Source organism: Ambystoma mexicanum, chromosome 6p (genome assembly GCF_040938575.1).
Source record: "Ambystoma mexicanum isolate Mex_15411 chromosome 6p, UKY_AmexF1_1, whole genome shotgun sequence".
Lineage (NCBI taxonomy): Eukaryota > Metazoa > Chordata > Amphibia > Caudata > Ambystomatidae > Ambystoma > Ambystoma mexicanum.
Genome location: NC_090935.1, coordinates 48,273,035 through 48,288,034, shown reverse-complemented (window position 1 = coordinate 48,288,034; position 15,000 = coordinate 48,273,035). Strand labels below are relative to the sequence as shown.

The 15,000-nt window shown below is 46.8% G+C and overlaps 1 protein-coding gene and 1 pseudogene across 1 annotated transcript in view; one reads left to right on the top strand and one right to left on the bottom strand.

Annotated features, from left to right (window-relative positions):
- Positions 1-15,000, bottom strand: part of LOC138511193 (zinc finger protein 84-like) — a 604,912-nt gene that overhangs the window by 192,471 nt on the left and 397,441 nt on the right. The window lies entirely within an intron of this gene.
- LOC138511195 (zinc finger protein 585A-like) overlaps positions 11,563-15,000 on the top strand; it is a 139,472-nt pseudogene continuing 136,034 nt past the window's right edge.

The window sequence follows — 15,000 nt, the reverse complement described above, 5'->3', positions numbered from 1 at the left end:
GGAGGAAAAGACCTTGGGAGGGGCCTTGAGGGGGGGTACTGTCATGATGCCTACCTCCAAGGAGCCAGGCCGGGCCCAGCAACCCCAAAGGCAGACATCATTTTCCCCAGGGAAGTCTCAGCGGGCCCAAGTCGGGGCCCTTTGGACTCAGTCCTGGCGCCTTAGGGGCCAGGCTCATAGCGGACCCCAGTCCTGGCGCCTTAGGCACCAGGCTCATAGAAGAGGATATGTGTTTAAGTGCTTGGGTGCACACTTACCTGATGCAGACCTTGCTGCTTCATCCAGGCCCTCTTGAGGCCTGAATGGGACTACTTTACCTGTAGGACTACTTCACCACCCGGGTGTGGTCGGGGAAGGATACATACCTGATTGGTGGAAGGATACATACCAGGAACTTCTTCCAAGGCTATTTAAACCCCACCCGAACAGCCACACGTGCTTCGCGTTGTTCTGCACCTAGCAGCTGGACGCTCACCGTGTCAGCTCCTGCATCCTGACTTCAGCCACGCCTGCCAGCACCCTGGAACACCTGCAAGGGGAGAAAGGAAGAGAATAGGAGAAGAAAAGCCCTTACCTGCTAAATCTGCATCCCGGAGTCATTTCTCAAACGGCCCTGAAAAGGAAGACATCATTTTAAAGGCATTTTGTTTCGATCGCTGCAGCGCTGCATTTTACTCACCTTTGCAAGGCGCTTCCATCTTCAGCAGCGATCTTCCGGATTCAGCTACGCCCCGGCGCCTAGAGGAAAAAAGACAAGAACAAAGGTGAGAGGGAGAAAAGGAATAAGGAAAGCTCAGTTTCCTTTTAAGTCTTACCTGTTGGATTATTCCCACTGCATTTCGGGTCCTGCCGCTTCCTGGCATCTCCGGACCCCGGCCCCTATGGGGAAAAAAGACAAAGACATTGAATGAGCGAATGCAAAGACATTATCTGAGCGCTCATCCAGAACTGTTTCACTTCGGGTCGGCGCCATATCTCCGGCACTCCGAACCCCGGCCCCTAAGGGGAAAAAGACATAAGCATTAGCGCTTGCTGCAATTAGACAACGAACATTATTATTAAGCTTGAACTTTTGAACAGAACTTTTACAGCGCCTTACCTGAACAGTCAAGCTTACCTGAACTCCCATCAATCCTCAATCCAGTGAAGTAACTGGGTTTCAACGCGCCCCTGCATCAGAAGCAGGATGGAGAGCTCATCCTTCCAAACCCTAAGGTGAGGCTTCACGGGGAATCGTGGAGGAGGTATCGTGGAGTGTTGGAAGGGAGTGGGAGGCTTGAGCATTGTTCCACAGTTGGTAATACTCCCTTTTCACGCACAGGAGGGTATCCAACGAGCCAGGGAAGCCAGAATAGAGGGGCCCTTCCTGTCCATCTTCAGAGTTCTGCGCCTTCGACGCCGCGCCTCCGTGGGAACCAGGTGAGCGTTACAGATTGGGAAAGGAACCCTGTTCTGTGTTAGGGAAGTAAAGGGGGCATAGCATTTCTGGGAATGCTGCTGAGGAGCAAGGCTTGGACTAGTAGAGGAACCCTCTTCTGTGTTAGGGAAGTGAAGGACACATCATTTCTGGGAATGCTGCTGATGAGCAAATAGACTGGTAAAGGAGCCCTATTCTGTGTTATGGTAGTAAAGGACACAGCATTTCTGGGAATGCTGCTGAGGAGCAAGGGTTGGACTGGTGAAGGAACCTGGTTCTGTGTTAGGGAAGTAAAGGACCTAGCATTTCTGGGAATGCTGCTGATGAGCAAGGGTAGGACTGGTAAAGGAACCCTGTTCTGTGTTATGGAAGTAAAGGGCATAGCATTTCTGGGAATGCTGCTGATGAGCAACGGTTGGACTGGTAAAGGAACCCAGTTCTGTGTTAGGGGAGGAAAGGACACAGCATTTCTGGGAATGCTGCTGATTAGCAAGGATTGGACTAGGAAAGGAACCCTGTTCTGTGTCAGGGAAGTAAAGGACACAGCATTTCTGTGAATGCTGCTGATGAGAAAGGGCTGGACTGGCGAAGGAACCCTGTTCTGTGTTAGGGAAGTGAAGGACACAGCATTTCTGGGAATGCTGCTGATGAGCAAGGGTTGGACTGGTGAAGGAACCTGGTTCTGTGTTAGGGAAGTAAAGGACCCAGCATTTCTGGGAATGCTGCTGATGAGCAAGGGTAGGACTGGTAAAGGAACCCTGTTCTGTGTTAGGGAAGTAAAGGGCACAGCATTTCTGGGAATGCTGCTGAGGAGCAAGGCTTGGACTAGTAAAGGAACCCTCTTCTATGTTAGGGAATTAAAGGATACAACATTTCTGGGAATGCTGCTGATGTGCAAAGGTTGGACTGGTAAAGGAGCCCTATTCTGTGTTAGGGAAGTAAAGGACACAGCATTTCTGGGAATGCCGCTGATGAGCAAGGGTTGGACTGGTAAAGGAATCCAGTTCTGTGTTAGGGAAGGAAAGGGCACAGCATTTCTGGGAATGCTGCTGATAAGCAAGGGTTGGACTAGTAAAGTAGCCCTGTTCTGTGTCAGGGAATTAAAGGACACTGCATTTCTGGGAATGCTGCTGATTAGCAAGCGTTGGATTGGTAAAAGAACTCTGTTCTGTGTTAGGGAAGTAAAGGACACAGCATTTCTGGGAATGCCGCTGATGAGCAAGGGTTGGACTGGTAAAGGAATCCAGTTCTGTGTTAGGGAAGGAAAGGGCACAGCATTTCTGGGAATGCTGCTGATTAGCAAGGGTTGGACTAGTAAAGTAGCCCTGTTCTGTGTCAGGGAATTAAAGGACACTGCATTTCTGGGAATGCTGCTGATTAGCAAGGGTTGGATCGGTAAAGGAACCCTGTTCGGTGTTAGGGAAGTAAAGGACACAGCATTTCTGGGAATGCTGCTCATGAGCAAGGGGAATGCTGCTCATGAGCAATGGCTGTACTGGTAAAGGAACCCTGTTCTGAGTTAGGGAAGTAAAGGACACTACATATCTGGGAATGCTGCTGATGAGCAAGGGATGCACTGGTAAAGGAACCCTGTTCTGTGCTAAGGAATTAAAGGACACTGCATTTCTGGGAATGCTGCTGAGGAGCAAGGGTTGGACTGGTAAAGGAACCCTGTTCTGTGCTAAGGAATTGAAGGACACAGCATTTCTGGGAATGCTGCTGATGAGCAACGGTTGGACTAGTAAAGGAACCCTGTTCTGTGCTAAGGAATTAAAGGACACTGCATTTCTGGGAATGCTGCTGAGGAGAAAGGGTTGGACTGGTAAAGGGGCCCTGTTCTGTGTTAGGGATGTAAAGGACACAGCATTTCTGGGAATGCTGCTGATGAACAAAGTTTGGACTGGTAAAGGAGCCCTATTCTGTGTTAGGGAAGTAAAGGACACAGCTTTTCTGGGAATCCTGCTGAGGAGCAAGGGTTGGACTGGTAAAGGACCCCTGTTCTGTGTTAGGGAAGTAAAGGAACTAGCATTTCTGGGAATGCTGCTGATGAGCAATGGCTTGACTGGTAAAGAAGCCCTGTTCTGTGTTAGGGAAGTGAAGGACACAGCATTTCTGGGAATCCTGCTGAGGAGCAAGGGTTGGACTGGTAAAGGACCCCTGTTCTGTGTTAGGGAAGTAAAGGAACCAGCATTTCTGGGAATGCTGCTCATGAGCAAAGGTTAGACTGGTAAAGGAGCCCTATTCTGTGTTATGGTAGTAAAGGACACAGCATTTCTGGGAATGCTGCTGAGGAGCAAGGGCTGGACTGGTAAAGGATCCCTCTTCTATGTTAGGGAAGTAAAGGACACAACATTTCTGGGAATGCTGCTGATGAGCAAGGGTTGGACTGGTGAAGGAACCTGGTTCTGTGTTAGGGAAGTAAAGGACACAACATTTCTGGGAATGCTGCTGATGAGCAAGGGTAGGACTGGAAAAGGAACCTGTTCTGTGTTATGGAAGTAAAGGGCATAGCATTTCTGGGAATGCTGCTGATGAGCAACGGTTGGACTGGTAAAGGAACCCAGTTCGGTGTTAGGGAAGGAAAGGGCACAGCATTTCTGGGAATGCTGCTGAGGAGCAAGGCTTGGACTAGTAAAGGAACCCTCTTCTATGTTAGGGAATTAAAGGATACAACATTTCTGGGAATGCTGCTGATGTGCAAAGGTTGGACTGGTAAAGGAGCCCTATTCTGTGTTAGGGAAGTAAAGGACACAGCATTTCTGGGAATGCCGCTGATGAGCAAGGGTTGGACTGGTAAAGGAATCCAGTTCTGTGTTAGGGAAGGAAAGGGCACAGCATTTCTGGGAATGCTGCTGATAAGCAAGGGTTGGACTAGTAAAGTAGCCCTGTTCTGTGTCAGGGAATTAAAGGACACTGCATTTCTGGGAATGCTGCTGATTAGCAAGCGTTGGATTGGTAAAAGAACTCTGTTCTGTGTTAGGGAAGTAAAGGACACAGCATTTCTGGGAATGCCGCTGATGAGCAAGGGTTGGACTGGTAAAGGAATCCAGTTCTGTGTTAGGGAAGGAAAGGGCACAGCATTTCTGGGAATGCTGCTGATTAGCAAGGGTTGGACTAGTAAAGTAGCCCTGTTCTGTGTCAGGGAATTAAAGGACACAGCATTTCTGGGAATGCTGCTGATTAGCAAGGGTTGGACTAGTAAAGTAGCCCTGTTCTGTGTCAGGGAATTAAAGGACACTGCATTTCTGGGAATGCTGCTGATTAGCAAGGGTTGGATCGGTAAAGGAACCCTGTTCGGTGTTAGGGAAGTAAAGGACACAGCATTTCTGGGAATGCTGCTCATGAGCAAGGGGAATGCTGCTCATGAGCAATGGCTGTACTGGTAAAGGAACCCTGTTCTGAGTTAGGGAAGTAAAGGACACTACATATCTGGGAATGCTGCTGATGAGCAAGGGATGCACTGGTAAAGGAACCCTGTTCTGTGCTAAGGAATTAAAGGACACTGCATTTCTGGGAATGCTGCTGAGGAGCAAGGGTTGGACTGGTAAAGGAACCCTGTTCTGTGCTAAGGAATTGAAGGACACAGCATTTCTGGGAATGCTGCTGATGAGCAACGGTTGGACTAGTAAAGGAACCCTGTTCTGTGCTAAGGAATTAAAGGACACTGCATTTCTGGGAATGCTGCTGAGGAGAAAGGGTTGGACTGGTAAAGGGGCCCTGTTCTGTGTTAGGGATGTAAAGGACACAGCATTTCTGGGAATGCTGCTGATGAACAAAGTTTGGACTGGTAAAGGAGCCCTATTCTGTGTTAGGGAAGTAAAGGACACAGCTTTTCTGGGAATCCTGCTGAGGAGCAAGGGTTGGACTGGTAAAGGACCCCTGTTCTGTGTTAGGGAAGTAAAGGAACTAGCATTTCTGGGAATGCTGCTGATGAGCAATGGCTTGACTGGTAAAGAAGCCCTGTTCTGTGTTAGGGAAGTGAAGGACACAGCATTTCTGGGAATCCTGCTGAGGAGCAAGGGTTGGACTGGTAAAGGACCCCTGTTCTGTGTTAGGGAAGTAAAGGAACCAGCATTTCTGGGAATGCTGCTCATGAGCAAAGGTTAGACTGGTAAAGGAGCCCTATTCTGTGTTATGGTAGTAAAGGACACAGCATTTCTGGGAATGCTGCTGAGGAGCAAGGGCTGGACTGGTAAAGGATCCCTCTTCTATGTTAGGGAAGTAAAGGACACAACATTTCTGGGAATGCTGCTGATGAGCAAGGGTTGGACTGGTGAAGGAACCTGGTTCTGTGTTAGGGAAGTAAAGGACACAACATTTCTGGGAATGCTGCTGATGAGCAAGGGTAGGACTGGTAAAGGAACCTGTTCTGTGTTATGGAAGTAAAGGGCATAGCATTTCTGGGAATGCTGCTGATGAGCAACGGTTGGACTGGTAAAGGAACCCAGTTCGGTGTTAGGGAAGGAAAGGGCACAGCATTTCTGGGAATGCTGCTGATTAGCAAGGATTGGACTGGTAAAGGAACCCTGTTCTGTGTTAGGGAAGTAAAGGACACAGCATTTCTGGGAATGCTGCTCATGAGCAATGGCTGAACTGATAAAGGAACCCTGTTCTCTGTTAGGGAAGTAAAAGCCTCTGCATTTCTGGGAATGCTGCTGATGAGCAAGGGATGCACTGGTAAAGGAACCCTGTTCTGTGCTAAGGATTTAAAGGACACTGCAATTCTGGGAATGCTGCTGAGGAGCAAGGGTTGGACTGGTAAAGGAACCCTGTTCTGTGCAAAGGAATTGAAAGGCACAGCATTTCCGGGAATGCTGCTGATGAGCATGGGCTGGACTGGTAAAGTAGCCCTGTTCTGTGTTAGGGAAGCAAAGGACACTGCATATCTGGGAATGCTGCTGATGAGCAAGTGATGCACTGGTAAAGGAACCCTGTTCTCTGTTAGGGAAGTAAAGGATACAGCATTTCTGGGAATGCTGCTGATGAGCAAGGGTTGGACTAGTAAAGGAACACTGTTCTGTGCTAAGGAATTAAAGGACACTGCATTTCTGAGAATGCTGCTGAGGAGCAACGGTTGGACTAGTAAATGAACCCTGTTCTGTGCTAAGGAATTGAAGGACACAGCATTTCTGGGAATGCTGCTGATGAGCAAGGGCTGGACTCGTAAATGAGCCCTTTTCTATGTCAGGGAAGTAAAGGACACAATGTTTCTTTGAATGCTGCTGAGGATCAAGGGGTGGACTAGTAAAGGAACCCTGTTCTGTGCTAAGGAATTGAAGGACACAGCATTTCTGGGAATGCTGCTGATGAGCACGGGCTGGACTGGTAAAGGAACCCTGTTCTGTGTTAGGGAAGTAAAGGACATCACATTTCTGAGAGACCTGCCTACGAGGCAAGGTCTTTTGCTTGGAAGGCAGAGTCGACCACTGGATGAAGGAATCCGAAGAAGAACTTCCTGCTGCTGTGCTGAAGCTCCGAATTCGCCTCGACTAGAGAAGCTCTGCAAGGATGAATTCTCCCCTTGGGTTGGTGGGACCAATCAACCCCAAAGCGAACTTATCTGGACATCCTCTCAAAGCTGGCTGTACTTTCACTGCTGCTACAGGAACCGATTGGCAGGGAGAAGAACACCAGATCGAGTGCATCGTTTTTATGTCTGACCCAAGCTCCAGGAAGATCCTCCAGACTCCCATGAAGCAGGACTAACCAAGCCAGAGCCACCTCAACAGAGTGCTGGACCCCAGATGCTAGGAAAGTTCATAAAGGTATCCGAAAACCACAGTCGTGTTATTTGCGAGAGACGCAAGGATCTGAAACCGCGAAGTGCCAATGATCTGAAGTTTGCCCATTGCTGCCGCTGACCTTCAATCTGTAGTGCAGGAGTCCCCAGACATCCTCCCTCTTGTCCCCACGACTGAGACACAGGAACAACAGGATCTGCCATCCTACTACTGGAACAGAAGCCAGCTGGAACCACTTTCCTCAGACCTAAGGTACTCTAAATAAAGGGGTACTTACCTCTTGTTGTGTAGCCTTGCTAGCTCTCAGTTGAGACTTGTCTTGGTTGCCCTTTTACAGTGTTGCTTGCAACTTTGCCTCTCCCAAACCTCCCAGCTTGTGGCCCTTCAGCAATTTTATTTCTACAAACAATCCTAAAACATTGTGCAAGACTTTTACTTACCTGCAAGAAGAACTTCAGCTTCTCTAGACTTTGCTCAAGTGACATTGGCTTTCCTGGCTACCTGATAGACTATTCTTTCCTCTGAATTTGTGTTTAAATCTGTCCCTCCAAAATGTCACACATTCCATAACGTGTGTTGCTGGGAAAAGGTTAATTTACTTTGCATTGGGGGTTTCATAAAGTACTTACCTGCTTATGAATATGTGTTAACCATTGTTTTCTGTATTGTTTTATGTATGTGCTGAATGTGTATGTGCTGTCTGTTGTGTATTGTCAGTTATGTATGTGCTGCTGGTTGTGTATGTGCTGTTGGTTGTTTATGTGCTTCTGCTTATGTATGTGCTGTCGCTTATGTATGTGATGTTGGTTGTGTATGTGCTGCTGGTTTTGTATGTGCTTTTGGTTATGTGTGTGCTGTTGGTTATGTATGTGCTGTTGGTTATGTATGTGCGGTTGGTTATGTATGTTCTGCTGGTTATGTATGTGCTGTCGGTTGTGTATGTGCTGTCGCTTATGTATGTGCTGTTGGTTGTGTATGTGCTGCTGGTTATGTATGTCCTGCTGGTTATGTATGTCCTGCTGGTTATGTATGTGCTGTCGGTTATGTATGTGCTGTCGGTGGTGTATGCGCTGTCTGTTGTGTATGTGCTGTTGGTTGTGTATGTACTGTCGGTTATGTATGTGCTGTTGGCTGTGTATGTGCTGTTGGTTATATATTTGTGTTTGGGGAAATATATATTTGGCGATGTTTAATGAGGTCATCAGTGATTACATAAGAATTGTCAGACGTCTCTGATTGTTGGCAAGCGGCTGACCTGTCACACAGCAGCCTCTATTGTTAGTAACAGGGATCTTTCATGAGCTAGTTTAGTTATATGTGAAGTGATAAATGTTAGCGCATGTATGCACTGTACTGATGAATAAAATGTCTACTTAAAATGTATATTCACCCAGCTTGTGTTTTTTTCCTTGTGCTGTAGCACACTAGTCCTGCTGCAAGTATTGTATTGTAATTGTCATTTATATCGCACCATTTTCTTATTTGTATGTCCTCAATGTGCTTTGTGGTTGGAAAGCCCTCGGGGACTGCAGTCCAACTATGGGGAAAACGTTCTAAGAGTAGACTTTAAAATGCATGTGTGCATTCTGCTGGGATTAGGATTTAGGAGGGCTGGCTGGACACCAGTAAGCAACCCAAGAGGTCAGGCATGTGGGCGGATGCTGTCGGTGATCAAGACAGAGTGCTAGTGCAGGAGACTCAATGTGTTCCCAGCTATGCTGAATTTGTTGTAGGTTGTCGCTGTATACCAATGGCAGAGGTGTTGAGGCACATCTGTGGTTTCAGTGCGATAAGTTATGTGAGCAGCTAGACTGGATTTGACATGGGCGTAGCTGCATTCTAGAGTGCATGGATGGGGTGTCGTGCCTGCGGCATGCCTCCAGACGTGGTGTGGTGTATACATACCTTAAACTCAGAGTTTATCTTCGATGTCACTTTGTCAGGTTTTTCTGACGCCCAAGTCTCCCAAACTGATAGGCTGGTCGTTCGAGTGCATCCTCTGGTGGGGTTAGCATACTACTATTGGGAAGGACCTGGATAGTGCCATTCTTTGAGTGCAATAGGCAAATACATTCAACACACTTTACTTTATGTCCTCCTGCCCAGAGCATCCTTACTCCCCAAAACCATCTAAGTGTGTACTGTGTCCTATAGCCTGATTTTAAACTGGTGCACTTCCTCTCTGCCTCCAGTCAACCTATGAACTGAGCATTCAGATTACTTGGTTAAGCCCCTTGATATGATATGATATGGCATTTATAACGCGCCTATACACAAGGGTTTCATAATTAGATAGGGCTGTCCACTGATGTCAAAGCGAGCGCTCTACTCGCTGTGCTATCTGACCAGCTTACGTATGTTGTATGATCATCTGTGGGAGTAGAAAGGGATGACGTTATTGTGGTGTGCCGCTGTGAACACTGCTGGCATCTGCCGTACTGTGAAATAAAAGGATAGTGTGGAAGAGTGGATTCAAGAAGAGGAAGGAAAAAGCCAGGTTTTGAGGGCCGTCCTGAATGTGAGGTGGTTGTCAATGCAGCAGATGTGTAGAGGGGGAGAGTTCCAGATGGTGAGAGCTTGGATGGAGAAGGAGATACTTCCCAGTATGGTGCAGTATAATGGGGGATAACTAAGAGAAGTGCTGCACCAGATGTGAGGGCTATGGAGGATTGGTATCATGCAAGTTTATCTTGGAGGAATTCAGGACCGGTGCTGTGGAACGCACAGTGATTAATGTACATGGCTTTAAAGGCTGTCCATTGACCAGTAGGGATCCAGTGTAGGACTCTCAGTGCGGGACTGATGTGTTCTCTAGGTGGGAGGCCAATAAGCAGGCAGGCCGCAGTGTTTTGGATGCTTTGGAGTTTCCTAAATTGGAACGCTGGTGTGCCTAAATAAAGACAGTTTGCATAGTCTAAGCGGGAGAAGATGATGGTGAGGATGGCAGAGATTCGGTGTGGGTAGTTGAGGTACAGGAAGATTCACCTGAGAATGCGTAGGTGGAAAAAGCAGGTTCTGGATTCGGAGTTCATGGGCCTCATTACGACCCAGGCGTTAAGGGTTAACGCCGTCGTTAACCCTTAACGCCTATTCTGATTTTAACGGCTGCTCTTAGCAGCCGTTAAAATCCATGGCGCTAACCTGCCATGATGCTAATTACGCCACCGTAATTTACGGTGGCGTAATTAGCGCCTTCCCCACTCCCATTATGCCCTATGGGGCAAAAATGGGAATGGGGAAGGGAAAATGGGAAATGGGGATTTACCGCCCCACTCACCTTGGAATGGGGCGGTAAATCCGCCATCCACCATGGTGTAAACGTAGTTTACACCATGGTGGTAAAGTTGGCGCAATTAGCGCCTGGGTCGTAATGACCCCCCATGTGTTGGGAGAGGGATAGATTTTAGTCCATCGTGCATCTGAGGTTTTTCACCGAAGTGGAGGTTGTCGGGGGCATCATTGCTATTTTAGAGATAATGTCACTGTCTATCGATACTGATGTTATGAAAATGTTTGGATAATGCATTGCATAGGGATTGGGAGTTAAGTGGGGGAGGGTTTGAGCAATCTAATGACTTGCATTCAGAGAATTCTGTGCAATTCCTTGCTGGATTCCAGAGAGTTCAAGATTCCGATCCCAAAGAATTATTTTTTGTGGCTTTTCTAATTTCTGATCTGTAGGCCCTTGTTAGTCTTGCCTAGGGGGGCTTGTTTTGGGGGGTTGGGTTGGTTCTCCAGGTACATTCCAACAGTGCTTGAGTGGTTTGAGAGATTTGAGATGGGTGGCATACCATTTTGGGGCGGTGAAGACGGAATGGGCCAGTTCTGGGGTGATAATTACTGTTCCAGAGTGGGTTGGGGTTCACATATCTTTATCATTGAAACACTGCTACTCTGCCACCTATTGAGGTGCATGTCCCCAATAGATGGTACCCTAGTATTAGTCTTATTAGTTACTCTGTGAATAATTAATGCACAACACTAATGCTGAGAACCATTCTGCCTGTTCTATGTGAGGCCTGTGACTATGAATGTGTTGAAACTAATAATGTGCCTCTCCTTTTATTTCAGGGGATGGATGCCCCAGGAGTGCAACAGTGACTAATTTCCCTGGAATAACGCAGTGCAAAGCTTCATTGTCAGATTATGCAATTTGTACACACCTTGGCCGTATGCAAGTTTGGGGCCCAGTTGTCCTTTTATTTTGAGTATCCAGGAACTGTGATTGAGAAGCCTTTTGGATACATGGTGGCTTCTGTCCATGCAGCCCCCTTTGTGGTCACATCCAGTAACCAAGAGCTACACTAAATAGCATTACACACTAATGGTAGCAACAGTCTGCGATGAGCAGTACGAGCAGCCTTTTTGTTTTTCCCATTATTCTTGGCAGAGCACATGTGAGTACTATTTTTATACATTCTGAATGTAAGGCAAGTTTGTTTAAAATGTAAACGTGAATATACAACTGTATCCATGCCCTGAATTATTTTAAAACTTCAGTCGGATGGAAAAATATTGTTTGTCTCTACAAAGGACCTACACATGAGAGCTCAGAATGTGGGAAACGACTCAAGAACAGAATTATTGCGCACATGAGTACATGGGTGAAAATAATTATCTGTGCACTGAACTTGAGAATAGTCCCCATTTGCATAATAAACTCATCTGCCACCAGCAAATGCATACACCTGAGAAACCCCATGTCTCCAATGAAAGCGCAAAAGTGCTTGCTCAGAAGGGTCGTCTAATTCACCACCACAGAGCACATACCAGGGGGAAACCTCATGTGTGCACTGAATGTAGGAAAGGGTTTGCTCATAAGCAAAATCTTATTAGTCACCAGAGAACACACACAAACGAGAAACCCCACGTGTGCACTGAATGTGGGAAAGGGTTTGCTCAGAAGGTAGTGCTTACTATCCACCAGAGAACACACACAGGAGAGAAACCTTATGTGTGCACTGAATGTGGGAAAGGGTTTTCTCGGAAGGGACATCTTATTCAACACCAGAGAACACATACAGGTGAGAAACCTCATGAGTGCACTGAATGTGGCAAAGGGTTTGCTCAGAAGTGGATGCTTACTATCCACCAGAGAACACATACAGGAGAGAAACCCCATGTGTGCACTGAATGTGGGAAACGGTTTGCTCGGATGGACAACCTTATTAGCCACCAGAGAACACATACCGGTGAGAAACCCCATGAGTGCACTGAATGTGGGAAAGGGTTTGCTCATAAGGGACATCTTATTCACCACCTGACAACACATACAGGTGAGACACCTCATGTGTGCACTGAATGTGGGAAAGGGTTTGCTCAGAAGTGGTTGCTTACTATCCACCAGAGAACACATACAGGAGAGAAACCTCATGTGTGTGCTGAATGTGGGAAACGGTTTGCTCGGATGGACTATCTTATTAGCCACAAGAGAACACATACCGGTGAGAAACCTCATGTGTGCACTGAATGTGGGAAAGGGTTTGCTCAGAAGGGAAAGCTTACTAGCCACCAGAGAACACATGCGGGTATGAAACCTCATGAGTGCACTGAATGTGGGAAAGGGTTTGCTCGGAAGTGGCTGCTTACTATCCACCAGAGAACACATACAGGTGAGAAACCCCATGAGTGCACTGAATGTGGAAAAGGATTTGCTGAGGCGGGATCTCTTACTAGGCACCAGGGAACACATACAAGTGAGAAACCTCATGTGTGCACTGAATGTGGGAAAGGGTTTGCTCATAAGCAAGATCTTACTATCCACCAGAGAACACATACAGGTGTGAAACCTCATGTGTGCGCTGAATGTGGGAAAGGGTTTGCTCGGAAGTGGCTTCTTACTATCCACCAGAGAACACATACAGGTGAGGAACCCCATGTGTGCACTGAATGTGGGAAAGGGTTTACACATAAGGGACATCTTATTTACCACCAGAGAACACATACCGGTGAGAAACCTCATGTGTGCACTGAATGTGGGAAAGGGTTTGCTCGGAAGGGACATCTAATTAGCCATCAGAGAAGGCATACAGGTGAGAAGCCTAATGAGTGCACTGAATGCGGGAAAGGGTTTGGTACAAAGGGAGAGCTTACTATCCACCAGAGAACGCATACCGGTGAGAAACCTCATGAATGCACTGAATGCGGGAAAGGGTTTGTTCAAAAGGGAAATCTTATAAGCCACCAAAGAACACATACAGGTGAAAAACTTCATGAGTGCACTGCATGGGAGAAAGGATTTGTTCAGAAGGGAAATCTTATTAGCCACCATAGAACACATACAGGTGAGAAACCTCATGTGTGCTCTGAATGTGGGAAAGGGTTTGCTCATAAGGGACATCTTATTAGCCACCATAGAACACATACAGGTGAGAGACCTCATGGGTGCGCTGAATGTGGGAAATGGTTTGTTCAGAAGGGGGTTCTTAAAATCCACCAAAGGACACATACAGGTGAGAAACCTCATATGTGCACTGAATGTAGGAAAGGATTTGCTACAAAGGGACAGCTTACTATCCACCATAGAATGCATACAGGCGAGAAACCTTATGAGTGCACCGATTGTGGGAAAGGGTTTTCTTATCAGGGGCGCCTTATTAGCCACCAGAGAACACATACAGGTGGGAAACCTCATGTGTGCACTGAATGTGGGAAACGATTTGCTCGGATGGACTACCTTATTAGCCACCAGAGAACACATACAGGTGAGAAACCTCATGTGTGCACTGAATGTGGGAAAGGTTTTGCTACAAAGAGAGAACTTACTAGCCACCAGAGAACACATACAGGTGAGAAACCTCACAAGTGCACTGAATGTGGGAAAGGCTTTGCTCACAAGGGAAATCTTATTATGCACCAGAGAAAACATGCAGCTGAGAAACGTGTGATTTGAAGTGGAAACAGATTTGTTGTGGGGGAAGTACAGCTCATTGATCACATGCACACCAGGCTCTGGTCTCTGATTGTGTCCTTGTAGGGCACGTTCCTCTTGGGTGAAAGACACATCTTTGCAACACTTTCAAGAACAATGCATAAACAGTGTGGCGGGTGAGGGTGCGAACTGTCCTCATGGGAGCTCGGGCATGACTGGTGATTTCTGTGGCCTTGTGCCGCATTTACTGTGCAGGCCTTCTATTCTATCTATGATTGACAGGCAGTGTTTGGTTTAAGGAGTTGGAGAGGATGTTTGCCCTATACTGTTCAGAAATATCCTTTACTTGTATTAATGAACATGAGGTCCTGGTGTTTCTGAGTAAGCTTATGGCCAAGAGAAAGCACTATGATCGGGTGCTCACATTGGCAACACTGGCAGAAAGACGTAAATATGTGGCCCACTCCCATCAGGGGGGTTTTAAGATGGGTCCTCACCAATATTTAGTCAAGTGGCCTTACCAGTGCCCTGCTTCATTTTATATTCTATATGCGTGTAGATATTCTACCAGTATACGCAGTAAGGGGAGCTTGGAAAGTCTATCCCTTTGGAGGATCGTGTGTGCCGGTTAGGCGGTACGGCACATTCTAATGCATTGCCCTAAATTGGGAGACTGCTATGCTAAATGCCATCCAAATTTTGTCATGCCAGAGGCGGATCAATTTTGGCTAAGTCATATGTGACAGCCAAAGCCACTTATCATGTATGGCTTAGGGCCATTGTTCTTTTGGAAGCCAAACACACACTGTAATCCTATGAAGTGAAGACCCATTGGACATTGATAGTTTTACATTAGAATTGATGTTTTTGTGTGTAAACATGTTATATGAACTGTATGATGTCATTGAAATGTATTGTTAGGTTTTAAATCAAACAGATTTTATATTTCTGTTATTTACGAAATATTGATT